Raw genomic sequence first — 15,310 nt, forward strand, 5'->3', positions numbered from 1 at the left:
CTCAGAGACAATTGCAATCCCAAATGTCACACAAGAGGCAGTGTCTGAGCTGAGAGAAGAGACCCAGACAGGTACTGATGAGAAGGTAGGCTGGAGACAGTGTTGGTGCATCCCGTTTGGCAGTGCCTGTGTTGAGGTGTATGCATTGGGCAGGCAATGGGCACACAGGCAGCTGTTGGCAGCCACTGTGTGGGTGTCCCCTGCACTGGGTCATGCCACAGAGGGCACGAAGGGATGGAGTGGGACGGTGAGACTGGTGGGCAAAGGATGCACACCTTGGGTGAAACCATATTTTGTCAGTTCTTTTGCCCACTGAGTAACCTGTTGAGTTTTGGTGTCAGCTGCACAGTGACAGTGGGACTGAATTAGACCTTTGACTTGTCCCAAAAGTATGAAGAGTTCCCATGAGATCTCCCACCCAAGGAACTGCTAGATCCAAAGCTGTACAGCTTGCGAGACCAGAGGATACCAAACGCATGAAGCCCAGCATGGCTGTGGGCTACTTTCTGCACTCAGTAAAGGTAAAATATGCATGTAATCCAGAGCTGTATTTTTTCTCGATTGTGAAAGGGTTAAAAAGAAACACATTTGCAGCACTGAGGCAGAACGACCTTGCGGGGAGCATTCTGGCCTGTGCCAGCAGTTCTTTCTTCCTTTGCACACAGCTTCTAATGGAAAAGTACTGCCTGCCCTCTGTAAATTATTAATTTCTTCATGTTATCAGATACCGTTGATAAAAAGACAAGTGGCCCCTGTACTGACTGTCTGGGGTAAAATGAATAATTGCTGATGGCCTTTAAACTCTGTATAGGTTTTCATCTACTTTCTACTGAGCTTGGCTTTGCACTGTGCAATGGAGTGTTACACACTTTTAGCTGCTCACAAGTAACTCCTTATGGAATAAACCTTTACTGCTTTCATTTTAGGTGCTGACTTAGATGAATGACTTTAAATTACTTACAACCTTCAGCTGATCTAAGATGTCAAACAAACTTTAAACTAGTATATGTTCAAGGATGTGTGAACCTGAAAACAAGAAAAGGCGGAGGTGCTTTTTCATTAGCTGTTGCTTCGTATGGGAGAGAAGGTCACCCCCTGGAGCGGCTGGGCACGGAGGCAACAGACACCATCGCTCCAAGTCAGTGCTCTTAACTGTTATTAATACAAACAACTCAAAGCAGTACCTCCGATAAAAGCTTGATAAAAGCTACTGAGATTAGGGATCATGTTAACTAGTGACGATAGCATAAATTATCAACTGGAGCAGCTCCAAATTATAGCATAAAGGGACCCATTTAAAAGGGATTATACATCAGGTTTGAAAAGAATGAGGAATTGATGAGAACAAAAGCACATACCAGAGCCAACAAGTGGTACCTTTTCCAGGATTGCTGTATCTCAGAAGGCTATATTTAACTTTTCAGGACAGGCAGTGGAAAGGAAACTGCAATAGGCATGACAATAAGGGCAAGCAGCTGTCTAAAAACCTGTAATGTACTGAAAATGGCACTTAATGCATATTCATTGGGGCAGCAGAGTATTCTACACTGCAGTTAAATGCATTAGGACTAGCAGCAGACAGTCTAGCTACTGAGGGTTGTCTCCATAGTATTCACTTTGGTTCCTCAGCATGCCTTCAGAGGTTACTATCTCATATTTTTTATGCCATTGCTGAAAGGAAATTTATGATTTCCAGACCAGATTAAGCTCTCGATCTTCTGAAGAAGACAAATAACAGGTAGCTAGTAGGTTGCACTCCTGCCTTCTGAGAAGGGTTTTTAAAATGAATGGCAGATCAAAAGTGCAAACTGAATTAAACTTCTACTTGGGTTTCTCTAAATGTCTACATAAAACATGAAGTACTAGGACAATGTCTGTCTGACCAAATCCAGTCCTATGCTATGAGGGCTTTCAGTGCTGTTTATAATTTTACCATTCTCCCTTTTAAGCATGGTAGGTTTCTGTGAACCAGTGTCTTGCATGCCTTATTCACTTGTGCCAGCCTTACCCCAGCTATTAGTTCCTGCTGATTTTCTTCAACACTTGGCAGAACAGGATGCTCTACTTTTCTGGAACCACTTCAAACTGTGATAAAAATGAGCCATTGGAATATCACTGTGAAGGAGAAAGTCTCTCCCTCAGAAAAAGGAGCATCAGATCTGGTTGACATTTATAACACTAATTTATCCACTTTACTAACCAGACACATCTTCTGGCAAATCAAGTGTGCTTGCTGACAACTTGTACTTGTGGGAAGCTCAGAGCTAAAACAGGGTTTTCAGTAGATGTGAGGATGTTATTTTGGTGGAACTATGAGGAACAGGCTGTAGGATTCTCACAATACCTGGTTTTACATCACACCATTAATCCCTGTAGTTAATTAATTAATTATATTTATCCTCAAAATAGTATTGTGGCTGAGCTCAAACTATCAAACACAAAAAAGAGACAAATTTCTTTATACAACCGCCAAAACAGATCACACCCATGAAGATCAGTAGTTTCATTGAGTATTTCTTTGGTTGTGGGTGGAAGGAAGTAGAAAAGGAAGAAGTAAAAATGGGCTCAGGAATGTGGTGCTCTGGATAGAGGATTGGTTGTGGTCTATTGGGTTGAGTGTTGTATAAATTAGTCTTATAGCAGAAACTCTTCTGGTTGCTTGTCTCCAGCTATGTTCAGAGAAATACAGGTTTTATGGACTTTTCTTTTAGGTAATTGCCCTAATGTCAAAGACATCTGCATTAAATTCTTGAGCACTTAAAGACAACTCTAAAGGTTTGATTTTCAACCAAAAAGTCACTGAGATATAAAAAGAGACCATGATAACACATAGCACTTTGTGCTTTCCTCTTTGCAGGGAGTTCCAGAAATTAAATGGATATGAAAAATGACTTGACTTTTCAGTACTGTAGTTAGTCTGTCCAGTAATGTTTGAGAGAAATTCAGACACTGCTGTTGCACTGGTTCAACAGTTAAACTGAATTTTTCTATATTCTTATTCTATATTCTATATAATTAGAAATTATTCAATATTTTCTAATATTGAACTTTTCATGAACACTAAAGTACTTTAAATGGTTATTTGTCAGCCTGGGCTGATAATGTTGCAAGAGAGGTGTGTAGACTAACCTCCTGGCAAACTTGTTTGGTGTCTACTGCAGAAAGCAAACATTATACTTCACGTGAGCTATGCAAAAGCAGTCTATACTGTCACTTTAATAAAACCTAGAAAAATCCTAACCTGTCTTTGAGGGGGATTCCTTAGAATCAAGAAGATGAGAAGCTGAATAAGTTAGTGGACATATGGGCCAACCAACAGATGGGCTAAAAGCTGCCCTCACCTAAAAATGTTAGAAACTTGTATCTACCTTCTCCATTGCTTGTCTGCACTAATCACAGAAGCAATTAGTGACAAGATGATCAACCCAGATGCTGTCACTGGTATCTGTTAGATTCCTTACCCCTTGATTTGAACAAATGTAAGACAAATTAGAAAGCAAGGGAGGCCCTATTGGATTGCAGCATCACTGTCATAAGACATTATTCTTAAATTGTTTATAGAGTCTAGAAAGAGAAAAATATTTGACAGGAAGGAATAAATGCTGCCAACATTGATTGTTTCACATTTCAAGGGCAAATTTGAAACTGTACTTTCACAGTGAGTGAACATCGATCATCGGAGAGATGTGCTCATAAACACCTGTGAGAGATATGAAAATCTGGCTGCTGGCATAATACATTAATAATCTAGAGATGCCTACATGCTGCACATGGGAGGATGTAGTGTACAGAAAGGAAGAGAAAGAAAAGGAAAATGGGCAAGAAGGAGCAGAATGGGCAGAGGATTAATAAGCCAGCAGAGAAAATAAAAATTGTCATAGCAGTCTCCAGAATTTCCTTTTGGAAGGGGTATTGGCAGAAAGGAGTGCTCTGTAGAAATTCTAGTTTATAACCTGGGGGTGGATTTCTGACGTTAGAGTCCCAGAGATGAAGACAATCCCCTTGTCCAAATACGTGAGCCCTTCCCTGCCTTGCTGCCTTGCCCTTGCCATATTACTTCAAGTGCATCCCACCTCCCAGACTGTGAAGCTGCTTTCTTGTCCACACAAATGACATTTTTTTACCTTGACACAGAAGAAATGGCAGAATCAATCTATGTTCCCATTTTCTGTTCCTCTCTCATTCTGCATTCCTAACTCTTGTTTCTCCCATGGAAGGCCCCACAGCCTCCCCCGCTGCCTGGTGCTCCTCCGCAGCGCTTGCCCTGCTGTGCCACTGCCACTATTCACAGATCTTCTGATGTTCTTTGCCCAAATATCCATATAAAACAGAGGTTGCCATGTGTGAACAATGTAATGCATTCAAGGCAAATCCAACAGTAATAAGGGGTATCAAAGCACTGAAAGGAAAAATAATGGATTAGGGGAGAGGAAGTAGAGAAAAACTAGACTTAGCATTTTTCTCTCTGAAAAGAGAGAACAATCTACTGGGGAAAAAAAAAGAGGAAAACATAACTGTTCATAAATTAAAAAGTTGATAAATTATTCCCTGTAGTTTTAAAATCATCTTTACTGCAAATATTTCTGATTATAGCATACGCATTTCCATGATTACTGTCTTTTTTTCTGTTTGTCTTTATTCAAATCCACTAAAATACTTCTCTTCAAATATTCTTCATATTCTTCAAACATGAAGTTTGCTATGGAAGTTTTCCTAGCTCAACATGCCTTGCCTGCCAGCTTTTACACAGACAGCCTTTGTGAGTTAATTATTCCAGGTGGCTTAATTCTTCATGACAAATAAGACAAAAGTAGAAAAACATTCTTTATGTAACCCTTACAGAAACTGAGCATTCAGCTGCAGTAATGTTTGTGTGGCTTTTCAGAGACTATACACATTCACATCCTCTGAAGTGATCTAGTTTATAGCCCCAACAAAGGGACAGAGATGATCCTTACTCTGAAATCAACAGCAAAACTATCTTTGACTTCCTTGCTAAGCTGAAGCTCCTCCAGCATCCCAGTCCTGCAGTTCAGAGGTAGCCCACCATAAACAGTGAGTGGCTCCCACCTGAGCATCACATTCTGGCCAGTGCTTCTTTGCACAACCCAGAGGGAGCTGGGCTCATCATTCTCCCAGGGGGGTTGCATCAGACCCAGCCCTGATTTTAGCTGCACGTGAGGTAAGACCTATTGAACCTCTGCTGCTCCAAAGGAGGAGGAGAACACAGCTGCACATGGAGGTGTTTGCTTCATCAGTCTTGTACCTGAGCATGTCACTAGTGACTTCAATACACATATCTCTGCTATGAGATCAGAAGGATGACCCTATCTTACAGGTAGGGATGCAGATACAGACACAGATACAGATACAGATGAGATTCAAGGACACAGCAGCTGTTCATTGCAGGTATTTCGATGCTTAACTTCTGAGAGCATTAAAAAAATGAAATCCTTAAGTATCTCTGTACTTTTGGATCTAACCAGACTGGTGATCCTTTCTTTTTTCCTTCAGAATTTCTCTAGAGATAATTTTGTATTTGACCATCTAAAAAGGTTAGAAAAATTGTTGTTCATCAGTTCATAATTCAGCACAGCCAGTTTACAAACAACCATTTGTTTGCTCTGATATTTTTATTACATTACTGCCTGCTTTATTGATGCTTTTTTTAATGTAGAGAATTTATATTTGGATTAATAACAGTTAAAAAAATTAAATGCAATACTACTCTAATGCTTCAAAATAAAGTTGACATCACAAATTGACAACTCCTGAGATTCTCAAGGTGAAATACTGTAATGTTAGTTTGGCAAAAATATTTTTTGTGATTGTGTTTTGCATGACTGCTTACTAAAAAATGTTTATGAGCTGAGAAGACCTGATGCACTTTGTGCTATTGTATTCTGCAGGAAAAGTTGCTGCATTTCAGATCTGAGAACCATCATGGGATATTTCTGCCTATGCCTTATTTTCATGTTGCTACTAGAAGACATACCAGCTCTGACAGATATTATTTTTCTGATCCTTTTTACACTGAATTTCACTTTCCTTTTTTTTTTTTTTTTTTTTTTTTAATCAAGTATCTGTCAATATAAAAGCTCATGCTTTTACCTAGGGGTGTAAGCTTGGAGGTATGATTGAATCCAGTGCTACAGCCCAGCAACACTCACTACTCATTGCTCATATGTTGTGTGGTCCTGTTTTCCTGCCTAGTGAGAGATACAAGCTGAAGGTTTACAGCTCCATCAACATATCCTCCTCAAGAGTTTACTGCAGTCACATGGGAACTCCTGCTGAAGACCATCCTCTCCAGCTCAGCCTCTTCTTCTGCAGGATGAAAAAAGCCAACAACACTTGGAAATGGGAAGCCAGCTGATACTATAACTAAGAAGATGCTATTATATACTCACTTTGAATAATGTGTAAGCTCAAGATACAGAATGAATTGAGGGAGGCTTAGAAATGGGCAATGAATACTATTAGACACAGGAAGAATTTATGAGAGGCATCTAATAAGAACAAGATGGATTAATTTAGCAGAGCCCTCAATAAGTAGTAGACTGGTGGAGGTGTATAGAGCAATGAATGGAAAAGAGTGGGCATATGCATAGCCTCACCTCTCACTTCTCATAAAACATGAGAACTATGTATGGGTCATCCAATGAAAATGAAGGCAACCCATTTAAAGTTGATAAAGGGAAACATTTCCTTGCAAAAAAAAAATATTGGTGGAAATAATTCCTGTAAAATATTTCTGAATCCAAAATTTAGGCAGAACTGAAGAAGGATAGGAACACCAAAGGTATAAATGTCTCCTGGCCCAAGATCTGCAATAACCAGTAACCATTGGAGATAAAACCCCTTGACCTGGATTCTATAATTGCCTGTTAAAAGATGTGTTTCACTTGATTTTGAAATAGCTCATACTAGCCAGCACCAGACACAAATCAGTGTATTAGATGGTCTGTTGGTCTTTCATGATATCTAATTTATTTGTTTCTTATTTCACTGGTTTAGTGCAGCCAGAAACATCTGCCATTTATCTCCACCTCTGTGGAAGACTTGCAATACATGGTCATTTAGGGCAGCTAATGAAACAGGTGTCTATGCATGACACTGGTGCTATAACACGTTCTTCAGAACATGGAGAATGGCTCCAAAGATGATAAAACTACACTGATGCATAATAGTGACCTAAAAGAGAAACATTTATAATAACCAGTTATAACCCCTCTCACCATGAAAGTCTATAAACCACTCAGTAAGTGAATTCTGTGTAGACCAAACCAGTTTTTCTACCAGCAAAATTCCCATACAAATTTTGCAAACACAGCTGCAGCTTAGAGCTGACCTAGGCAATTGTATAAGGCTGAATTTGAGGACTGTTAAGTCATAAGATGAGCCTTATGCAAGGCCAGAACAGGAAGGCAGACATGTTTTTGAAGATTAGAGGCATTTCTAGGCAACTGAAGAACTCATAAGAAGTCTCAAATTTTCTCTAAACTTTTGCGGGAAACTGTTTCAACCCCCACTGAGCACAGAAAGTGAAGAGCACAGCAGTAAAGGAAAAGCAATCCTTGCTTGTCTCTAGGGCTTGTATTTCTGAGGAAGTCAGAACAGTAAGTAGCTCAAATCCATGATAAATATCCCTTTCAGGTGATTCACAAGGCTGTGTTAAATCTGACCGAAGGTAAATATAGTTACACCAAAGCTATTTCTCTAGATTCCTTTAATAAGTCAGTGGAGACAAACACTTTTAGGGTGTGATTCATGTCATCCTAAAGTAGGTATCTAACTGGGCCAGCTGAATCACACCTTAGAAATGTCAATCTTATTTACTCAGATATAAAGGTAGGTCATGGTGATGTGTTTAGATGTAAACATTTGGAGTACAGGCATGTAAAGTTAGGTGATATAACTCCCACCCATAGTCAGGGCTTAGAAAAAGGATGGTGTATAGATTCCATCTCAGGGTGGTTGTAGTGTTTACATTTTGCACCATTTTTGTTGGCAGCCCTCATCTTGCTGCACCCCTGTGACCTGAAGCTCAGAGCAGCTGTGATGTTTGCTTCGGGTTCACCTCAGAGATAAAAATCTGTTTCCCAGTTGTCCTTTCTGATTACCAAAATAAGCAATGGGGCTTCGGGCTGCAACCCTATGCCAAATACCTTGCTCATACATAGCTACAAACTCTTTTTAGTGTGCTTCACCATAACGGCTTTTTTAGTCACAGAAATACAGCAGGGAACAGCAGAAAATCCGTATATGAAACTGTTTCTGAATGCACTGCCACAGTCCTAAACCTCGTTTGTTTTCTTTTCCCTTTTAATTAGGTTTTCTACAGGCTTCAGCCATTAACTCTGTTTAAAAACAAACTGTCCAAGGCTTTTCTTTGATAATGGTTTAATTTTAGCTTTTTCTCCAACCTCCGAAACACAATTAACTCTCATGCCTGGTATCTCTCATCAGATTTTCCTGCATCTCCTCCCTTGGCAGCCCTCCAAAGCAGGTTCATTTAACACCAGAAAGTTCCCACAATTGAATCCTATCTCTACAGATCTCACTTTCCCTGCATATCAGCTCACTATGGAGAGCAACAGCTTCCTGCTTCATTTACATCAAAGCCATCAGACGCTGTGGGCAGCAGTGATTGTATGACACTATTTAATCCAATCCTCACCACTTAAGTGCCCAGCCAGGACATGAAGGGAGATTGTTGGTGCTTATTCATAGAATCACAGAATGGTTTGGGGTGGAAGGGACCTTTAAAGATCATCTAGTTCCAACCCCCCTGCCGTGGGGTGGCCCACTAGACCACCATGTTGCTTAAAGACTTGTCCAACCTGGCCTTGAACACTTCAAGGGATGGGGCATCTGCATATTCTCTGGGTGACCTGTTCCAGTGCCTCACCACCCTCACAGTAGAGGATTTTTTCCTTATATCTAATCTAAATCTACTTTCAGTGTAAAACCATTACTCCTTGTCCTGTGACCACACGCCCTTGTAAAAAGTCCCTCTCCAGCTTTCTTGTAGGCCCTCTTTAGGTACTGGAAGGCTGCTGTAAGGTCTCCCTGGAGCCCTCTCCAAGCTGAACAACCCCAAGACTCTCATCCTGTCTTCACAGGAGAGGTGCTCCAGCCCTCTGATCATCTTCATGGCCCTCTGGACTCACTCCAACAGGTCCAGGTTCTTCTTATGTTGGGGATCGCAACTAATGCAGTACTCCAGGTGGGGTCTCATGAGAGCAGAGTAGAGAGAGAAAATCACCTCCTTTGACCTGATGGCCACACTTCTTTTCATGCAGCCCAGGATTCAGCTGGCTTTCTGTGCTGCAAGCACACATTGCTGGGTCACGTTGAGCTTTTTGCACCCCCAAGTCCATCTCCTCAGGCCTGCACTCAATCAGTTCTCTGCCCAGCCTGCATTTGTGCTTGGGATTGCCCTGACCCAGGTGCAGGACCTTCCACTTGGTGTTATAAATGAACAGCACCGATACATTTCCAGCACTGCTGCTGCAAAGGCAATACCATGGGTTTTGGCTTGGAGTTAATTACTTTTCCTTTTCCTACCTGCACAGGCAAGAGATCTGATCATTTATGTTGCTCACCAAATCTTGACACAGCTCCATTATGGTCTGTTTTCTGCTGCTATTTGCAGGCAGAATTCATGACAACTGTGCACAGGGAGACAGCACAGCCTTTTCTCCTCGATGCTTGCATCACCAATCCAGCACAGTGCTGCTTTGGAGAAAAGCAGTATCTCTGATGGGGAGAGGAGTAATCATCATCATTCCCTGCATTCCTGGAGCAGCTTTCATCTGAAGGTTTTGAAGAATATACCCTTTTCCAGCATTGCATATAATGCATAAACCTTACAATATCAATGACATGCAGACTAGGCAGCTTCACCGTGTTATGGCTTGTTGAGTCCCAGAAAGAGCTAATATCAGCACCAAGTAAACCAGAAGCACTTTCATTTGAAGCTACTGGCTTCTCAGTACTGTGGGAAGACAAGATGCTTGCTTTGAGCCATGCAGTTCTAGGCAACTAGGTCTGAAAATCAGGACCAGTAGTCATCACAGGCACAGTATGGAGTTTTGACACTGTGGATGTCATAAAATATCTTTGCTTAAGAAGGCAGCACAACTGCACATAATGCAATATGGTAGAAAATTGTGTACAAACCATCTACAGTGGGTGTATTGAGGACCCGTTCATCATTTTTGATCACATACAACTCTGTTTTAGGAAATTCGTCACTCCAGAGCCCTGCCACATCAGTGAAGTTTACACCTCAAGCCTCAGAGCGTATTGGCATTCATCGGTGTTATTTTTGTACAGTCTGATTTCTTTCTGCTGATAGGGAAGGGCCCGATGGATATATTTCTTCTCAGGTTTTCTGAGATTCTGAAAGTCCTATTCAGTGTTTTAAGACTATTTTTCTTTCAAGAGCCATGTAATATTTTGGAAAAAAATATTAGCAAAATAACACTAAAGAAATGAAGGGAAGACTAGAGCAAGAGGAAATTAATGTAGGTCCTAAATGTTACAGAAAACTGCATGACAGAATTTATAAAAGCACCTTTAGAAATGTGATTGGAAACCTGTCAGCACTGTGAGATGCCTGGGCATTTTTACAAATCTGCCTCTGAAGGAGCTGTGGCATAAAATAAATGCTAAAACAAGGGTTTTACTTCCAAGAATGCTCTAAGCAATGGATTGTGGAAGCTTAAAGTTCTTTCTTTATGTTTTTCTTACCTTTTTAGAGAGGTGGTAGGATGATATGTTAATCTATGCATACAGGGTTATATTCCTTGCGTAGATCTGTGTCAGTAATTGAGGACTCTGGCAGGCTGTAAAGCAATATGGTACAGAGCTTCTGTGTGACTTTCAGGTAAGTATCTTTTTATATTTCTTTTTCTCTCTAGTTTGGGAAATTAGGTTCTAAACGTGTTATGATGTGAGTCTTTGCTGTAGCACAGTACTCAGAATATTCTGTGTAAAACTGATGAGATGTTTATCCCTGTATAATTTTCCACTCATCCATAAACTGAAAATTGTCAATTGAAAACTTTCAAATGAAATGTGTCTTTGGAAAACTATGGAACCAGCAAGTGAAATTTGTGCTCCTCCATTTCTTTGTTGTGAAAACTGTACCATAGGGTGAGCCACAGGGAGATCGATGGGCACAAAGATAAGTCAGTCCTGTTGGTGTAGATCAGGGGTCCTCAAACTTTTTAACCAGGGGGGTGGCGCGTGAATGAAGGCAGGCAAAATGAAGAAAACACAAACCTGGGAGAAGAAGGATGCAGCTGACAGTGTCAGAAGTAGCTGCCAGGCTTCAGAGAATGAGAATGGAGAGCTGGTGATGGAGCAAGACATATAAAGGTTTATAAAAAGCTTTGACAAAAGTGGTCTCAGTGGAGTAAAAGAGCAATAACTGAATTGGTGAGTGAGTAGTTAAAAGAGATTAGGAAGAGAAAATGAATAGCCAGGGGTTAAGAGAGAGGACTGACATGGACATAGCCAAGGATGAGGGACAGAGATAACTCATGATGCAAAGAGGGAAATAAAAATGGGTAAAAACAAACAGAAATGTTTTTATGAATCTGAAATGAAAACTTTTCAGTGTTTTCCTTTCTATATTTTATTATATTTCATTTAGATTCAGAACCAAGTCAAGATTGGAAAACACAAAATCCTTTGTGAAATGAAACGTCTGTCTCCTACACAGTCCTCATTGCAAGTCAGAATTCTGTTTAAAATCACTTTCTGCTTCCCATCTTTATCTGATACCAGATTGCTAAATAACCTGAATATTTTTGGCCATTTAAAATCTCTACACTTTTGTATAAACTGATCTTGAAGAATTCTGAACCACTAAGTGCTAGGATAATCCTTTTATTTATTTATTTGTGATACATTCAGTGGTGAGATGGGAAGTTCTCCAAGAAAACTTTCAGTTTGATATGAGAGATTATGTTTCTAGAAAATTTAGATACTACCTTATTTCAGCCTAATTGCTGGAGATTTGAGCCCTTTAGTTGTGATGCAATGCATCACTTGCCACTTGTAATCTTCAAATATATCAACATGTAGTTCTTTAAATAGGTACAATCCCTTCCAGCAAGGCAACACACTTCAGTCTTTCAAACTCATCACGTGCCAGAGTAGTCAGCTTACATTTTTCCAGGAAAATCTTGAAATCACAGATGATTTTAACTGGTGATCTGCTGACTTTCATTGTTGTCATGACAACACCATTGAGAATTTTACCGCGCATCTTTTCAATGCAGGTTTGGCTTATATATGTACAGTTTTCTTTTAAGATGACTACATGAAGCTATGTTAAGACAGTCTTTACTCTGGCACCTCTAAAGTTGCCATCAAATTTAGGTAAATGCAAACTGAAATATGCCATATGTTTCAGCTGAGACTTCCTGGAGAGAAGCAAGCTCCTTTGTTTGGTCTGGAGTAGAAATCAGCTTGTAGATGCTTTACTCTCCTAGGCAGAAAGACAAGCCTTTCTGCAAACATCTTGAAAACAAAGTGGGGAAATTTCTTTAAAACCTCCTTTATTGCATGTGATTACAGAAAATGTGTGGACAGTTGGTCACCTACCTCAAAATTTATGAATTTTGATGGTGATTCATTTTTCAGTTGCCACAGAGACACTGCTCCCACAGTGGTGAAGGGTAATGATGGGATGATTTCATGACTGACCTGCATGGAAATTGAGGAGTAGTCACTGACCTTACTGTTGGCTGAAGAAGAGGAAGGAGCACGTAAGCAACAGAAGCAGCTCCCTGTCAGTGGTGCTCAGCCATGGATTGGTGGTGCTTCATAGCACTGCATCCCTTCACATCCCCTCCTTTGGGTAAGTGCTGCTTTGCACAACAAAAAATGATGGCCCCTGGCTTGTCACAGCACATTCACATCTCTTGAAGCATTCAATGTTTATCTAACTGCTTGTCTCCTTGTTCCCCAATATCTTGCCACATCACCGGGAAAACACATTTTCAAATACATATCAATCCAACTGTCAAGGATGCATTGCTGAGCCACTTTTTCACACACTCTTGCTTTTCTTCTTGTTCTAGGTGGCTGGAACCAGAGCCCTTTCCTCTTAACCCCTTCAAATCTGGAATATCATGCAGATATTTAATTATGTAACATTAAAAAATGTGGTAACTTTATTTTCTGCTCACAGTTTTGGCTGCATCTTCATTGTTACTCTGATGTTACTTCTTTGGAAACACAGTGAATTGGAAAAAAACCCACAACCTCACCACTTTCTTACAGCTTAGCTCCACTTCCAGTAAAGTGCCATTTCCTTTTCTCCAGGGTTTTTGGTAGTCCAGGGCATTGACCTGTGATGCCTGCTAGTTTCTTGGCATTTCCAAATGTTTCATGGCATCTCTAAATGTACTGACTCCTTCATTCATCTGCTCCCTGTGTCAGGAAGAGCTCTCAGGGCTCTTGCTCCCTACTGATTTCCAGTTTCTGGCAAAGTACTAATGAAATTTCATCTCTCTTGGTTTTACTGACAGCTGCAAATAAATGTGCCTATTTTCATCTGCTCTTTGGGGAGCTTCACGCAACAATTTCTATTCTGTTCAATATGCAAATGCCCCGGCTTCCTTCTGTTCCCTCAGAAAGTGAATAGAGTTTATAAGGAGAGGCAACATCTTTTATTAGATTAATGGAGCGAGAAGAAAAAAGCAGAGGACCTTGAGAGCTCACAGGCTTTTCTTCACCTTGCAGAGAGAGCTGCATGCATGCTGCTGACATATAACCAGAATAGTTTTTTAGCTCACTCAAATCAAGAAATATCTTCAGATATGAAGGAAGTGAAACCCCACCACTGAATGGCAAACCTGGTGGGATTGTCCCTCTAAGTTCCCTGAGAGGGCTGAGGGGGGTATAAGTCCTTTCAGAGGAAAACACAGATTCTCTGCACACATCTTGAAATAATGAACGTTAGCAAAAATGGTGCTTTATGTGAAAATTCATGGTCATATTCCCTTGTTGTCATTCTTGTCTGTAAAAATCAAAAAGCAGAAACTTAGGCAGCCAAGTCACACAACAGGAGTAATGAACATTGATAGCAGGAGCTGATGGTTTGTAAGCAGCCTATAGCTCCAATGTTACTCATCTGGATTATTCAGAAAATACCAATGAATAACAAATGCTCAGAGAAAATAAAGGACAATTTAGTGAACGGTCCCATCTGCACTTCTCAAAGCTAGTTATTTAAAGGTGGTGGCAGCAGCAGTGGTGGTGAGTTTGACAGTATTGGAGTCACTGTAATAAAATCCCATTTCAAACGCAGAGATGACAATAAGAGTAAACTATATGGGAGTGCAGATGAGACCCAGAGGAATGTTCTCACTTTCATTAGTTATGTACAACAGTGGCTCTGCTGTTAGTTACTCACTTCAGAATAAGCTCAGAAATCGGCTGATCGGTTATTCAACACTCAGGAGTCTTTTATACAATCTATAAGCAGCAGAGAAAGCTTGGTGAAGGGTTTATAAAGGGGCAGAACAATAATGAGGATGTATGGTCATGAAGATGTGCACTGCAGTGAGGTAAATAAATAATAGAAAAACTGACTTAAGTAAGGTGCAGAAACAAAACCTTTGGTGGAGACTAATGAAAGACACAGAGTATATCCAGCTTCACAGTGGAGGGGGATGCAGGGATTTTAAATAACTGCAAGCCTGTGAACTTTAGACCCAGAAGCAACATAGCCACATCAGGGTGATACAGTGCTTCAGTTAATTAACTGAATTAGATGGCATCAACATGTTTATGTTGGTGTAGATATGCCTCTAACTGCTGTTAGATTGGCTTTAGGCATTATGTCCAAAAATGCAATCTAGAAGAAAATGTAATGCCACAAGTACTCTGGTGCCAGGTAATTAAAATGAGAAGGTCAGAGCTGCATTCTGCCAAGAAGTTGGATAAGGCTGTCCCCAGGCAGGGGACAGGGGTGCAGGCAGGGCAGTGGAACCCTGCCCTGGGGTCCCATGGAAATGGGGGCACCTGCAAAGGCTACTGGTTTCAGCTCCAGACAAAGGTAGGATTTATAACATACTTTGTACAACATTTATTTTTATCTAGTACTAAATTGTTTTCTGCTCAGCTGGTTATCTGAATCACTAGTTTTATGAATTAATTATCTCCTGGGCTTTGACGTGCAATATATGTGTCTTCCACAGGGTTCCAGTTTCCCTCAGAAGAGGAGCTAACTTGCAAACATCTTTGGGTTTTATTATATTAGCCCTTTACTGTGTAAGGGATGAGC

At 40.5% G+C, this 15,310-nt stretch overlaps 1 long non-coding RNA gene across 1 annotated transcript; it reads left to right on the plus strand.

Moving 5' to 3' along the window:
* Positions 1–385: 385 nt before the first annotated feature.
* Positions 386–13,367, plus strand: LOC114015190 (uncharacterized). The gene is made up of 4 exons (XR_003558973.2): positions 386–1,138; positions 6,214–10,894; positions 12,661–12,877; positions 13,101–13,367. It is a non-coding gene; the product is annotated as an uncharacterized LOC114015190 (long non-coding RNA).
* Positions 13,368–15,310: the final 1,943 nt, after the last annotated feature.

The sequence above is a fragment of the Falco cherrug genome, chromosome 1 (assembly GCF_023634085.1).
Source record: "Falco cherrug isolate bFalChe1 chromosome 1, bFalChe1.pri, whole genome shotgun sequence".
Lineage (NCBI taxonomy): Eukaryota > Metazoa > Chordata > Aves > Falconiformes > Falconidae > Falco > Falco cherrug.